The sequence below is a fragment of the Bombina bombina genome, chromosome 4, assembly GCF_027579735.1.
Source record: "Bombina bombina isolate aBomBom1 chromosome 4, aBomBom1.pri, whole genome shotgun sequence".
Taxonomy (NCBI): Eukaryota; Metazoa; Chordata; class Amphibia; order Anura; family Bombinatoridae; genus Bombina; species Bombina bombina.
The window spans coordinates 61,339,776-61,355,588 of NC_069502.1; positions in this window are offsets into that span (position 1 = coordinate 61,339,776).

Consider the following 15,813-nt stretch of genomic DNA (forward strand, 5'->3'; position numbering starts at 1 on the left):
TCTCCATAATAATGCTGTTCAAAAGTGTGTTTTACGTATATGTTGTATTGTAGTATTGAGTGTTAAAGTTCCTAAAGGGGCGGTACAGTGGTGAATCTGTGATGTGTATGGTTGAATCTTCTAATGACGTCATGATATTATTAACCTGCCTATGTAGTTGTGAAATCCTCATTGTGTTGTTGTATTGTGCTACATTGTTATTGTGTGCTGAATAAAATCTAAATGTGTGCTTTGTGGTTGCGTGATGGGTGATGCGTGTTATGTACATGTACGTATATATTGTGATTGTGTCCCACATATGCTGACTTCTATATAGCGGTCTGGCATTGTTGTTCCTTCCCATAAAGTGACATCTGTAATCTGCTGTAATGATGTTCTTGTTGTACGTAATTCCTAATGGTTTCTGGTGATGGAATCATGATGTTAAAAGTACAGTAAAATCCATATGTTGTGTTTTGTGATTCCTCGAGAGAATGTAATGTGTTTTTCCCCCATCATTTGAATGCACATGTATGATTGAATGTTAAAAGTAATGTATGTGCATCCATGAGTGATCATGTGTTAAGCCTATGTAGATATGCAGTTGCTGCAAGCATATGAGTTGAATAACAGAAATGCAATAATAAAGGTAAATGAGAGATGTTTCCCATTGTGTAGTGTTTGTGAATCCAGAAATGTGTATTGAATTTTATTTTAATTGTAAATGTAATTTTATTGAAATAATAATGTGTTACTAGTGATGGGGATTTGTAGTTGATGTAATCTAAAAGTGTTAAAAATATTTATGGTGTGGTGAATATTTAATATTAAAAAACATAAATCCACCATAGGGAAATAGTCATTTCTTGATCTATTTATCATAGCTGGGTCTAACGCATAAAAGCATGTATTTTCTAGCGCTGGTATTTGGAGTTTTTCAGTCTACGCTATTTGCGTGCGTTAGGGAAATGAGGGTTTCGCGTGCACGAGCACGTCTTCCCAATAGAAGTCAATGGAGGCTCCAAAGATTTCTATATTTTTTTTTCTAAGACTGGTTTTCCTCGTAAAGTGAGTGACGTCATGAGCTTGTGTGAAAAAGTAACTAAATCGTGTTCTTTTTGTAATAAATAAATATTTTGTGTATGTAATGTGGTGTATATTGTTTGTATGCATCGATGAGTGTATGTTTGTGATAATGTTATTCGTTAGATGTAGGTATATGAGGGTCTTTTCCCGTATGTCCATGTAAGTCAATGGGAAAATGGATTTGTGTGGATTTTTTTCAAACACCCGAGATCTCGCAACTTTAATCCTTTGTATTTTAAAGAAAAAATAAAAAATACGAAAATTAAAGATAGTGTTGTGTTTGTATGAGTGTAAGTGTACTTTGTGTAATATTTGTTTTGTGATTCGTGGATGTTTTTTTGTGCGGTATATGTTTACTACTGGGTCTGAGGTGGCGGTAGAAAGTTGAGCGTTAGGTGTATTTTGAGTCGCGGTAAATAAACTCTAAATACCGGAGTGCGTAAAAAACCCGCGTTAGGAGCCTCTAACGCTGGTTTTGACGGCTACCGCCGAACTCTAAATCTAGCCGTAAGAATGCTGCTAGTACTACTATTTCCCTGGATAGATTCTATAATAATGCTGCTAGTACTACTATTTCCCTGGTGAGCCTATAAAAATGCTGCTAGTACTACTATTTCCCTGGTGAGAGTCTATAAGAATGCTGCTAGTACTACTATTTCCCTGGATAGAGTCTATAATAATGCTGCTAGTACTACTATTTCCCTGGTGAGCCTATAAAAATGCTGCTAGTACTACTATTTACCTGGTGAGCTTCTATAAGAATGCTGCTAGTACTACTATTTCCCTGGATAGAGTCTATAATAATGCTGCTAGTACTACTATTTCCCTGGTTAGAGTCTATAAGAATGCTGCTAGTACTAGTATTTCCCTGGTTAGAGTCTATAAGAATGCTGCTAGTACCGCTATTTCCCTGGGGAGATTATATAAGAATGCTGCTAGTACTACTATTTCCCTGCTGGATTAATCTAAAACAACTTTTTACCCTAAAACATGTTGTCTTGCTAAGGCATATACGGCATTTTTGTATGAAATCCGGACTTTTTTCCAGGATTTTATTCCAAAGATTTTAGAGAATGAGCAGGTGCACAGACATTGCCGGAAATCAACCCGATCGAGTACGATCTGGTTGATTGACACCCCCTGCTGGCGGCCCATTGGCTGCGAGTCTGCAGGGGGTGGCGTTGCCGTATTCAGCGAGGTCTGGCGGACCTGACTCGCACTGTCGGATCAGGGCCGCCAGACTATGATAAATAGAGGCCATATTTGATTTAATATAATCTTAAACTGATAGCTCAAAGGGAAAGGCCACCTAACATTAAACTGTCATGATTCAGATACAGCAGAAATTAAAATCACCTCTTTACTGGCATGCTATTTTCAGTGTATTTCTTCCTTCTCTTGAAGTTCTTTTTCAGTAAGAAATGTCATTTTATATGCCAGCCCTTTTTATAACACCTGTGTAGGGGTGGATTTTAAAAATAGATTGCAATCAGGAGGGGTTAGACAGGTGCAGAGAGAAAACTGGCCCAGCTCTTAAAGGGACAGGAAACGCCAACATTTTATTTCATGATTTGGATAGAACATAACATTTTAAACAACTTTCAAATTTACTTCTATTATTAAATTTGCTTCATTCTCTTGTTATCCTTTGCTGAAGGAACAGCATTGCACTACTGGCAGCTAGCTGAACACATCTAGTTAGCCAATCACAAGAGACAAATGTGTGCAGGCACAAATTAGTAGCTAGCTCCCACTAGTGTAGGATATGTGCGTATTCTTTTCCAAACAGGGATACCAAGAGAACAAAGAACATTTGAAAATAGAAGTGAATTTTAAAGTTTTTTAAAATGACATGCTCTATCTGAATCATGCAACTTAAATTTTTACTTTCCTATCCCTTTAAAATATCCATTGATTGCAAATAAATACATATGATACTCTGATGACGTTATATTCACAATTATTCCTGCCCAGAATAATAATACATGTACACTATATACATATAGTGGTATAAATAAACACAGAGATATGGCAGACAACATTGTTTATATATACAAGTATGTGCAAGGATATATGTACAAATTCTAGCATTAATAATAATTAAAAAATATGACTTCTAGAAATACAAATAAACATTCATTTATGTGAAAGTATCATATAACAAATATAAAAATAACTTTCTATGAGATATTGTTTGTTGAGGTATAAAACAATCTATTTCTTGGACATTAACAGATGAAAAATCAAAGATAATCTTTAGAGAAATGTGCTTGTTCATGGACAGTAATGAAATGGTATAAATAAAGTTGGGAAAAATCCGAATAACCGCAACATAGATGACTGTTAGTTAACACCGGTCTGATGCTCCTCGCACCGTACTTGATGTGTGTGTTTTTGATGGCTTTTTTGATAAATATGGAAATAGTATTCAGACCTGTGGCAGCAATGTCTCGCGAGCGCATTGAACCCGGTGAATGCAACATAGTTGATGCTTTGATAAATAGGCCCCATAGACTGGAAAAACAACAACTTCCTTGTCATTTAAAGAATCACATATAAAGCTGTTGCATAAAACATATTAAACACTGTACAAATGGTTTAAAATGGGTAGTTCAGATGGAAGATGCTGGAGATGTTTGCATCCTCATGCAAAGGAAGAGAGAGTATTAAACTGTATTCCATTGTTTATATGACTGCCCACAAATCAGGAAATTCTGGTCAAATTTAAAATATTGTTTGTCAAGATTGCTTAAGGAATCAATAGAGATAAATTTGCAAGAAATACTATTTCTTTGTGAAGGTAAAAAATTAACTAGATCAATATATATTTAGTGAGGCTCTGACTAGATTCTTAATTAAAGTGTCAGTAAACTTTAAAAAATAATGTTATATAATTCTGCACATAGTGCAGAATTATATAACATTATATTAGCCAAACATTATAAAACATAATTGTACCCTATTAATTTAAAAAAAACCCCGCTGTTTTACAGACCCGCTCTCTGTACTCTGCTGAGGGGGACTGTTATATTTACTCAGCGCATTGGGCAAGCTGTATATTCACAGCCTGGCCCGACCGCGCCATAGCACTAAGTGCAGCTCGCTCCTGCTGTCAGACAGACCAGGAGCGATCTGCACTTAGTCTTATGGCGCGGTCCGGCCGGGCTGTGACTATGCGGAAGGACTAGCTAGTAAGAAAGCTAGAATTCACTACTGGGCACCATACTCAGCCTTTTTTAAACAAAAAAATTGAAAGACCCTCCTTAGGTTACCCCTGGACCCTCTCTTGCCATTATCCTGACTTGTCTATCTGGTCAGCTTAGCCTCCAATCACCTCTGGATAGGGTGTGATCATCATGCATGCTCAGTGTGGCCCCTTGTGCCGTCTGCTTGTGTCCCCCTCTCCCCCTTTTGTGGGTGAGTGTGTATTTTATGGAAAGTGCTTAACTCCACCCCAACTGATAAGGTTAGGTTCACATAATTGATTGGCTAACACTAATTACAGATTAATTAACATTTTTGTTAATAAGCTAAAATTTAGCAGTTAGAATATTTTTCCCTCAGAAGATGGCACTCGTCACTAAGCTATAACAGACAAATATGTATTTTGTAAATATATTCTGAAAAACAAGTCAGTATCTCTATTTGACCATGAACCAAGGTTGAACCCCACTAATGTTTATAGAAAAAGAGACTTACTGGAACCATGTATGACAAACATGGGGATATTTGTGGGTATTTATACCAGTAATATAATGATAGGAATCATGCAGTTATGTCAGGGACCTTAAATATCATAGTAACAAAACATGGATTATTTTGATAAAGTACAAAAACTTCACAGTAAGTAATTATATACTGACAAGCAGCACTAGCTAATAGCTACATATTAATACTGAAAAAAAAAAAATATATATATATATATATATATATATGTATGTGTACCTGAATATATAAGTAAATACACATGATCAATTGTACCCCTATATTATATAACACAGACATATATGATTAATCTGCAATATCAAAATGTTGAATTTTACCAGACAATTGTCCTGACATAATCCCCCTCTCGAGATGACCTGTCACGAGTGAGTGAGACAAGGTAATCTCAAAAAATGTCCTTTTATCAGGTACACAGTGATTTAGTACCTGAATGGGGTAAAATTCAACTTATAAAATATTTTAACATTTATTGGTGTAGGAAAATATTTGTATGTAATATGTGTATACAGTCTATGTCCCTTTAAGTGGTTGCAATGCTGCATCTCCAAGAAACAAAATAAAGTGTAAAGTTTGCAGTTTCTTTCTTCAGGCATCAACATAAACCAAGTTATTGTATAGTGTGTGGTTACTGTCAGCATTAAACCACCAGATTGTTTCAGAACAACTTTATTTCTGTGTATGTGGCCCAGGAGAATGTGTGCAGCAACTGTATAACAAGTTATTGTGCTGGTTTTTGGTTGATTAAACATCATGGTTGTGTCTGTATCAGGCTTCCATCACGTGGATCAGGAATTTGATAGACATCATGGATCCATGAGGAACACTTGGCACTGTATGAGGATGGTCCAGAACATGGTGGTCCCTTTAATGGTCATCTCCTTGGATCAAGCATCTGTCAGTTTAAGCTTGACTCCTATAACATAAGAAATAGAACATCACATCTCTACTTGCTATGGGATGTGAGACCTGAAAAAAAATATATTAAGCATTCAACATTTTGTCATTACATCATAGTAATGCTTCACTTGGATGCAGTTTCCACATATTAAGTATGATATTGTCATATCTGTCACTCTTTTTTCAGCAAAAATAAGTTGATACCTGGAATAAAAATAAAACAAATCATCCTTAGTTAATAAGCAGATTTGTATCAAGCCATAGTCATTTAGAATATATTTGTAACAAAGTAAAATAATCATTGATTAGGATATCATATCCATTTGCAGTTACATAGATACAGGGGTATATTAACTATACCACTTGTTTATTGTCATATTAGTTTGTAATACAGTTCCAAACAGGTGATTAGTATCAATAATCACCCCTCTAGATATTTCTGAGCAGTGTAACTATTAAAGTATAATACTCAGAATATATGGTAAAAAACATTTCATCCATTGGTTTAATTGAGCAAGTAATATAAGGTAGTTTTAGTTTCAGACTTACCAATAGCTTCATATTTACCTTCAGTTTGATTGTTTATTTACTTTGGCCTAGTAAACAAAACATCCTAGAGTCATGTTTGACCCTGGACTAATTTAAGTTCCTAAAGATCAGGAGGATTTATGTTATTGGCTATGCCTTAACTTTATTAGCTTCTTTTAACAGGTTTACACAATTCTAGGGACCCTTTTCAGTTTTGCACTTTTAAACTTTTGAACCATATACACCCTATTAACCGTAGGCAGGGTATTCCTTCTAAAGGGGACTCTGCAACCCTGAGGAAACTTTAGGTACGGCATTTCAAGCCTACATTGTACCTTTCTCACCCTATTTATACCTAGGTGGGTTTTTACTGGTAAAGTACCTTTGTGCTTTTGGAGAAGCTTATCTCCTCTTATACTCTTCATGGAACACCTCTGACCAAAGCCTAGTTTAGCGGTCTTAATGTTACTTTCTTGCTCTAAGTATATTACAACTCTTATAAGATTCCCTTCCCCCTCTAGGTTTGTCACCCAACTAAAGTATAGAAAATCAGGTACTACCTGACGTCATCAGTTCCAGACAGGACATTTGACCTCACTGCACAACTGAGGAATATAGATCCCTTCTAGCAGCCTGCAACTTCACGTTACCCTTAATTCAGGATAAGAAGGCTTATAAGTCTCATGAGAACACCTTTGTTCTGTTAAACAAATAGGGAAAAATGTTATTTTCTGTAGTAGCAACACAGTTCCCTGCAAAAACTGTATTATTAAGAAATAAAGACTCATTCAGTCTTGTCTCTGTAAAAGAAATCAGTTTTGTTAGATCAAAACTATAATCAGATAAATTAGCAAGCTATGTAAATTCAGTAGAATCAGATAAATCTTGCATCCTTTGTTTGCTGTACCCTATTGCCTTAATAGGGGTGTTTATTGTAGACACTTACTTATTATAGACCACGACATAGCTGTTAAGCAGCAATAAAACTTATTGCAGTTATAGTTGTAGACTGGTTAGTAACCATATAGCTATATATTTGATAAAGTGTCCCTTAAATCAATTAATTAAATAATATCTCATTTATTTATTGAACTCTGGGGGGGGGGTTATTTTAATAACAAAGAGTTCTGTAATATCTGTGAGATTCAGTTTGACAGCAGACTGCCACTGAAATAAAATGATCAGTTTTAAGTTAGATTCTGTGACAGAATATAATATAAACACTTGTTGTTTATTTTTGCAGTTAGCAATTTATAGTTATAATTCTTTATAACATAGAACACCAGTACTGCTGCTTTAAATGTAAAGTAGAAATCTTTCCCTCTGTGACAAAGCCAAACACAAGAAAGAACTTTTTTTTTTTTATAAAAAATAAAACCAAAATATTCACAATGTTATCATTCTTCTCAACGATAGTAAAGCAAGCTCAAAGTTTCATTTTTACTTAAAGGAGAAACACTGTTTACTGCTTAAAAATATAAAATTTACACTTAAACCTGATAAATGCTAATTATTTCAACAACAACAAAACATAATAATTAATAGAGCCTTTGAAATCTCAGCAGTGCCTCCAAATATAATGTTATGAATATTATCCTTATTATTATTATTATTATTATTATTTCAGTAGTGTACCTGCAAAGTGTATTATGTGTTTAGGCACAATAAATATTATGGAACCTCTATATCATTCTGATAATGTAACTCAATATTTATATAATAGCGGTTACCAACTTTGCAGGAGCAATGTGTGCAATTTAATAAAACTCTGAATTATATCATTTGCAAAGGATAATATATATAAAACCTGAATCCTTTTAGTTTTGATTTGTCTATTAATTAAACTGAGACCAGATCAATAAACAAACTTAGTTTATTAAAAGAATTATTAGAAATAAAAAGCATTATTTGAATACAGCAAATCAATAAGCAAACATCATTACAATGATTTAATGATTATCAGGTTAAAACTAATGAAAACAATCACTAAATTATTTTATTTGCAGTAACTTGCGTGTATAATAGAGAAACAGAAACTTTTGTTATATAAATGCTCAGCATAGCTGGCAAGGACCAGGTAAACTAATAATACTGGCAAACCATAAGAAAATGATATTATTATCAGATTCCTGATTGACCCAGTGTTATTGTTGACAGATAAGACCGGGTTAACAGGAATTACCTAACAAAATTATTTGTGACTATAAAGGGCAAACCAGAATTGATTAACTCACCTGATTCAATAATAAAACTTTGAATATAAATGTAAAGAGTATAAATCATATTAACAAAACTATTTCATATAGGTTTGTTTCATACTTATCAACATTGTGGGATCCTTCACTGGGGTTCAGTGTAAAAAGACCCTCTTAGGTTACCCCTGGACCCTCTCTTGCCATTATCCTGAGTTGCCTATCTGGTCAGCTTAGCCTCCCATCACCTCTGGATAGGGTGTGATCATCATGCATGCTCAGTGAGGCCCCTTGTGCCATCTGCTTGTGTTCCCCTGTCCCCCTTTTGTGGGTGAGTGTGTATTTTATGGAAAGTGCTTAACTCCACCCCAACTGATAAGGTTAGGTTCACATAATTGATTGGCTAACACTAATTACAGATTAACATTTTTGTTAATAAGCTAACATTTAGCAGTTAGAATATTTTTCCCTCAGAAGATGGCACTTGTCACTAAGCTATAACAGACAAATATGTATTTTGTAAATATATTCTGAAAAACAAGTCAGTATCTCTATTTGACCATGAACCAAGGTTGAACCCCACTAATGTTTATAGAAAAAGAGACTTACTGGAACCATGTATGACAAACATGGGGATATTTTTTGATATTTATACCAGTAATATAATGATAGGAATCATGCAGTTATGTCAGGGACCTTGAATATCATAGTAACAAAACATGGATTATTTTGATAAAGTACAAAAACTTCACAGTAAGCAATTATATACTGACAAGCAGCAATAGCTAATAGCTACATATTAATACTGAAAAAAATATATATATATGTATGTGTACCTGAATATATAAGTAAATACACATGATCAATTGTACCCCTTTATTATATAGCACAGACATATATGATTAATCTGCAATATCAAAATGTTGAATTTTACCAGACAATTGTCCTGACATTAACTTTATCCAAGAACTCCCTTATTTTCTAATTGCTCTAAAAGTAATGTACTATATCTGTTTGAGAACTGTAATAGTCGCTTTTTCAGAGTAATGTAGATTTCATTTAATGAGATTACCTAATACTGGCTGAAACTGCTGCCTTCGCTTCTCTAAGGAAAGAAACCTTAAAGGGACACTAAACCCATTTTATTTTCTTTAATATTTTAGATAGAGCATGCAATTTTAAGCAACTTTCTAATTTTCTAATTTTTTAATGAATCTAAACCTTCTGGGAAGAATGGAGAACCAGCAATAGGTAGGGAATTTGATATAGCATAATTAACACCAATTTCTGCACAAAATATTTGCCAAGTAGAAATTATATTAATAATAATGTTTTCTACAAATCTGCTGGTTAAGCCCCAACATCAACATGAATGTGAATATGGTTTAACTAGTTCCTTTTCCAAATCTATTTCAGCTTTGAGATTAAGCTGTTATCCATCTCTAAAAGTATCTGTGGAAAAATAAAGCGCAACCAGAATAAAGTGTAGGGTATTTTAAATAAGACACATAACACTACGGTATTGCACTTACAATGTTTCCAATCTTTATTTATCCATCTCTTCTGCTGCACTGTAGGAATTACCCATATGGGGCGCGATCCGCTAAATGGCGTAGTTTGCGGCGCAAGCGAGGGAACCCGCTTCGCCCGCAGTTTCAGCTCGCAACTCGAGCTATCCAATATGCGGCGCCGTCAGTTGCTAAAGTGGCGTAAGTCTGACAAAGTAGCGATGTCCAGAAATCTGCGTAAGTACAGATTTTTGGAGTCTCTAGTGACTTGCGCCACGTTAGAAACTGCCGGCGCCTACAAAACCTGACTAAAGTATGAAATCACCCGCACTGTCTAACACGCCTCCTAAACATAGCCCGACACGTCTAACCCTCTATCCGCTATCCCCCCTCACTAGCCTAACAATAAAAAAAGTTATTAACCCCTAAACCGCCGCTCCCGTACCCCGCCGCAACCTAATAAAGTTATTAACCCCTAAACCGCCGCTCCCGTACCCCGCCGCCAGCTATATTAAATCTATAACCCCCTAAAGTGAGCCCCTACCCCGCCGCCATTTACCTTACCTACCCCTAAAGTGATCCCCTACCCCGCCGCCATCTATTTTAAAATTATTAACCCCTAATCTAATCCCCCTACCCCGCCGCCATCTATATTAAATTATTTAACCCCTAAAATACTAAACTATCCCTACCACTAAACCTAAGTCTAACCCTACAAATAGCCCTGAAAAGGGCTTTTTACGTGGCATTACCCCAAAGTAAACAGCTCTTTTGCCAGCCCTTAAAAGGGCTTTTTGCGGGGCATACCCCAAAGTAAACAGCTCTTTTGCCAGCCCTTAAAAGGGCTTTTGGCGGGGCTTTGTCACAAAGTAAACAGCTCTTTTGCATCTAATCTAAATCCCCCTACACCGCCGCCAGCTATAATAAATGTATTAACCCCTAATCTAATCCCCCTACACCGCCGCCAGCTATATTAAATACATTAACCCTTAATCTAATCCCCTACACCGCCGCCAGCTATATTAACTATATTAACCCTAATTATTTTAGGGTTAATATAGTTAATATAATTATTATATTATATATATTAACTATATTAACCCTAATTATATTTGGGTTAATATAGTTAATATCGTTATTATATTATATATATATTAAGTATAATAACCCTATCTAACATCCCTAACTAAACTCTTATTAAAATAAATCTAATATTAATATTATTAATTAAAATATTCCTATTTAAATCTAAATACTTACCTATAAAATAAACCCTAAGATATCTACAATATAATTAATAATTACATTGTAGCTATGTTAGGGTTTATATTTATTTTACAGGTAAATTGTTAATTATTTTAACTAGGTATAATAGCTATTAAATAGTTATTAACTATTTAATAGCTACCTAGTTAAAATAATTACCCAATTACCTGTAAAATAAATCCTAACCTAAGTTACAAATACACCTACACTATCAATAAATTAAATAAACTACAAATATCTATCTAAAAATACAATTAAATAAACTAAACTAAATTACAAAAAAAACAAACACTAAATTACAAAAAATAAAAAAAAGATTACAAGATTTTTAAGCTAATTACACCTATTCTAAGCCCCCCAATAAAATAATAAACCCCCAAAATAAAAAATAAAACCCTACTCTATTCTAAATTAAACAAGTTCAGCCAATCGGTTTGAACTTGAATCTGATTGGCTGATTCAATCAGCCAATCAGATTTTTCTACCTTAATTCCGATTGGCTGATAGAATCCTATCAGCCAATCGGAATTCGGCGGGCGCCATCTTGGATGACGTCATTTAAAGGTACCTCATTCGTCGTTCAGTCGTCGGCCGGGATGGATGCTCCGCGTCGGCGGAGCGAAGGAAGAAGATTGAAGATGCCGCTTGATGGAAGCTATTTAATAGCTATTATACCTAGTTAAAATAATTAACAATTTACCTGTAAAATAAATATAAACCCTAACATAGCTACAATGTAATTATTAATTATATTGTAGATATCTTAGGGTTTATTTTATAGGTAAGTATTTAGATTTAAATAGGAATATTTTAGTTTATAATATGAATTAGATTAATTTAATAAGAATTTAGTTAGGGGTGTTAGGGTTAGATAGAGTTAATATAGTTAATATAAATACTATAGTAACTATATTAACTATATTAACCCTAATATAATTAGGGTTAATATAGTTAATATATATAATGTAATAACTATATTAACTATAATATACTTAGGGTTAATATAGATAATATAGCTGGCGGCGGGGTAGGTAGATTCAATTAGGGGTTAATAATTTTAATATAGATGGCGGCGGTGTAAGGGGCTTACATTAGGGGTTAATACTATTAATATAGGTGGCGGCGGTGTAGGGAGGGCAGGTTATAGGGCAAAAGAGCTGTTTACTTTGGGGCAAAGCCCTGCAAAAGGCCCTTTTAAGGGCTGGTAATAGAGCGTATTACTTTAGGGGGATTAGATTAGGGGTTAATAATATTAATATAGCTGGCGGCGGTATAGGGGGATTAGATTAGGGGTTAATAATTTTTATATAGGTGGCGGCGGTGTAAGGGGTCAGATTAGGGGATAGATAAGGTAGATGGCGGCGGTGTAAGGGGTTCACATTAGGGGATAGATCAGTTAGATGGTGGCGGTTTTAGGGGCTCACAGTAGGGGGTTAGTTTATGTAGATGGCGGCGGGGTCCTGGAGCGGCGGTTTAGGGGTTAATAACTTTATTAGGGATTGCGGCGGGGGATCACTGTTGACAGGTAGCTTGACATTGCGCATGCGTTAGGTTTTAGGTTTTATTTAGCAGATCGCGGGTGACAGCTAGATAGACATTGCGCATGCGTTAGGTGTTAGGTTTATTTTCTAGCTAGTTTAGGGAGTTACGGGGCTCCAATAGTCAGCATAAGGCTTCTTACGGCTGCTTTTTGTGGCGAGGTGAAAATGGAGTAAGATTTCTCCATTTTTGCCACGTAAGTCCTTACGCTGTATATTGGATACCAAACTGCGCTGGTTTGGTATACCTGCCTATGGCCCAAAAAACTACGGGCGACGGCAGAAATATACGCGCGTAACTTCTAAGGATAGGATACCAAACCAGCGCAAATATTGGCGTCGCCGGCTTTTGCGGGCGACAATTTTTATCGGATCGACGCCCTGAAATGTATTTTCATTAAGAAACATATGACTACCTTACTAATTTCAGACAAAATTAAAGAATTTATTTTTATGATGAATGATTACTGATACAAGATTTTGGCTGTGCACATGTATAAAAGTAATGCTTTATAATCATTATATTTTTTTATGTATTAGGTAGAATTAATTAATTGTTAACAATTTTAAACATGTACAGTCTGTATTGTAAATGTAAATATTATTTAACTGAACTATTATATTCCTATCTATTGTCTATAGATCAGCTATGGGGCAATGACCACAAGTTTGAATGACAGACCTAAGTTTCCCTCATTTTACCGGACAATTCCAAGTGAAAAACTCCAACACAAAGCCATCATATTATTATTAAAACATTTTGGCTGGACCTGGGTTGGAATTATGACCTCACATGATGAGAGTAGCGAGGAAGGCAGTATGCAGCTACAAGCGGAATTACAGAACAATGACATCTGCATTGAGTTTTCTATCCAATTAGGTCTGTTGCATAAACATAAAAATGCAAATAACTTAATTCCACTTTTAAAATCCAGCTGCAAAGTGGTCATATTTTATTGCAACTCAGCCGGCATTAATTCCTTAATCGTGTCTAAAATGTCCTGGTTTTCAAATATCAGGAAAGTTTTCATATTACCAACTACTTTACAATATATTTCAGATTTTGAACACGATAAAATCATGGATGGTTCATTAATGATCCAGGTACACAAAGGCGAAATTCCAGGTCTGAAGAATACACTCCTGACAGCTCGACCTGGTCCTTATTATTCTGATATATTTGTTCATCAAGTATGGCAGCGTCTAGGATTATGCACTGCTGATACTCTATATGATATTTCCAGTGTTGCCAGATATTGTAAGAACATAAGTAGCATCTATGAAGAGTATCCGTTTGTTTACGATGTGACTAATTTCCGATACACGTTTGCAGTTTATGCAGCAGTGTATGCAGCGGCACACGCATTACATGACATTTACTTACACAAAAAACAAACTTACTCACAACCAGGCAGCAAAAGCAGAAGCTGGGAACCATGGGAGGTAATTATTAGAAAAACGATCATTTTGTATTATCATGTAAGTCTATATGTTGTATTTAATATAAATCAGTCACCTGACACATTCTCAGTTTCCTAGAGCTCGTGTTTCACTTTCATCCTGATGACAATTGTGTGATCACAAAAATAAGTCATATTTTATATATGTACAGTGCCCTAATATTAGCAACTTTGGCAAATATGAGCAAAGAAAGCTGTGCTGTAAAAAAATGTTTTTATTGTTTAACCTACTCTGCTCTGAAGAATATCAAACAATTGCAAACACAACACAAGTTTGTAAAAAATATATATGAGAAAAATATATTTGAAGTATTTTACCATTGATATTTTTTTATTTTTTAGTACACCTGGGTGACTAAAAACAGGAAATTGTTCAACCATGACTTCCTGTTTCACATGGGTATAAATATGAGGTAACACATAAGCAAAATGCCCATAGTTATTCATCACAATTGGTAGAATGGTTAAGACCACGTAATGTTGCTGTGATGTGCACCAAAAGGTTGTTGAGCTTCACAAAATGGGAAGTGGCTATAAGAAAATAGAAAAAGCATTGAAAATGCCAATTTCTACCATCAGGGCAATAATTAAGAAGTTCCAGTCAACTGGAAATGTTATGACTCAGCCTGGAAGAGGATGTGTGTCTAAATTGTCTTAATGCACTGTGAAGAGGATGATTTGAGCAGACAAAATATCTCCAAGAATCACAGCTGGAGAATTGCAGAAGTTAGTTGCGTATTGGGGCCAGAAAGGTTCCAAAACTACAATTTGACATCACCTACCTCACCACAAGTTGTTTGGAAGGTTTCAAGAAAAAAGCATCTACTCTCATCAAAAAACGAACTCAAGTGTCTTCAATTTGCCAGACACAACTAGAACTTCAAATGGGATCAGGTTCTATGGTCAGATGAAACCAAAATAGATATTTTTGCAATAAAAGTGAATTTGGTGCACACAGAGAGGTAGCCATAAGGAAAAGAACCTCATGCCCACGGTTAAATATGTTGGTGGTTCTTTGATGTTTTGGTATTGCTTTTCTGCCAGAGGACATGGATATTTTGTTAGGATATATGGCATCATGTAAAAATAACAAACACAATTATCCAAAATAAAAACAAACAATTACACCTAATCTAATAGCCCTATAAAAATAAAAAAGCCCCCCAAAATAAAAATCCCTAGCCTATAACATTAAAATCCACCACCCAACCAACCCCCAAAAATAAAAAACCTAACTCTAAAAAACCTAAGCTACCCATTGCCCTGAAAATGGCATTTGTGTGGGCATTGCCCTTAAACGGGCATTCAAATCTTTTTCATTGCCCTTAAAAGGGCATTTAGTTTTTTTAAGAGAGTCCAAACCCTAATCTAAAAAAAAAAAACACCCAAAAAAGTTTAAAAAAATCTAACACCAACCCCCGACAATCCACTTACAGTTTTTGAAGTCTGGACATCCACCCTCATCCAGGCGGCGAGAAGTCTTCATCCAGTCGGCATGATCTTCATCCATCCAGGCGGCATCTTTTATCTTCATCCAGGCGGCATCTTCTATCTTCCATCGTGAAGACATCCGGTGCGGAGCATCCTTTTCATACACTCGCTGCCATATACTGAATCTTCAATGCAAGGGAGC